Source organism: Bison bison, unplaced genomic scaffold (genome assembly GCF_000754665.1).
Source record: "Bison bison bison isolate TAMUID 2011002044 unplaced genomic scaffold, Bison_UMD1.0 scf7180017861213, whole genome shotgun sequence".
In the NCBI taxonomy this organism is placed as follows: domain Eukaryota; kingdom Metazoa; phylum Chordata; class Mammalia; order Artiodactyla; family Bovidae; genus Bison; species Bison bison.
In genome coordinates this window covers 8,789-9,987 of record NW_011491785.1, presented here as the reverse complement: position 1 = coordinate 9,987, position 1,199 = coordinate 8,789, and the positions used below count along the sequence as shown (strand labels likewise).

Sequence of the window (1,199 nt, the reverse complement as noted above, 5' to 3'; positions counted from 1 at the left end):
ACTGATTCAAATGTATTCTTTTTAATGGCTGAGTAATACTCCATTGTGTATGTGTACCACAGCTTTCTTATCCATTCATCTGCTGCAGGGCGGAAACCAGACACTGAAGTGTCCTACCTCATTTTGAAGAGAATAGGCTGCCTTTCTGGGTGTCTGGTGTCCTCTGCCAGCATTCAAAAGTTGTTTTGTGAAAGTTGCTCAGCATTCAAATTCTTTTGATGAATTTGTGGGGAAGAAAGTGGTCTCCTCGTACTATTCCTCCACCGTCTTGGGCGTTCATGGAATTTTCAATCAGTATGTTTGAAACCATCCATTAAATATGATGAAGATCATAAAACTCTGTCTCTGAAGACACTACATGAGCAAAACCTGGAAGGAGAATTTTTCAATATTGCAATTGTGGCTGATGATGTAAAGTTCAGAGCACACAGATATACCATTGCCCCCTGTGGTACCTATTTTAGAAAGCTTTTCGATAAGCTTGAGGTTGATATCTCTTCAGTAATAGGAACAGATTTTTTTTCCATTCTGATATATTTGAAGAGGTCTTGAATTATATGTAAATGGTTAAAGGTTTCTGTTGGGGAAAAAAATGTTAACTTAATGATGTCATCGGGTCAGATTCTTGGTATCTGATTTTTTGATAAACTGTTCTCAGAAGTTGGATGTGTCCAGTCCAGGCAAAAATAATGATCAATCCAAAAGCAAGTACTACCTCAAGATCAATTACCCCATTGGAGATGCTGCTGACACTCAGGATGAAGACATGGAGGAACTCGGAAAGCGGACAACAGTCCCTCCAGTGACACACTAGAGGCATTTCTCCCCCTTCCCCTGCAAGTCAGAAGGACAGTAAGTCACCCAAGATGATGTTCAGAGTCCAGGAAACAGTCTTGAAAGAGCTGGGGATCGAGGAGTAGGGCAAGTTAACAGCTACCGCCAGGAATTCAAATCCATGGAGACCCCCAAGTCCAAGGATCTGGGATCCCAGACCCCTCAATGCCTTAACATTTAACGATGAGATTGGAAAAGTGAAGGATGAACAGACTCCAGGCTGGACCACAGCTGCCAGCAACATGAAGTTTGAGTACCTATTGGATGGCCATCACCAGGAACAGATCACCTGCCAGGCCTGTGGGAAGACGCTTTCAGATGAGGGCTGGCTGAGGAAGCACAAAAACTTGTACATGGCTGACCGG

At 43.1% G+C, this 1,199-nt stretch overlaps 1 pseudogene; it reads left to right on the top strand.

The window, feature by feature from the left end:
- Positions 1–278: 278 nt before the first annotated feature.
- LOC104983074 overlaps positions 279–1,199 on the top strand; it is a 3,895-nt pseudogene continuing 2,974 nt past the window's right edge.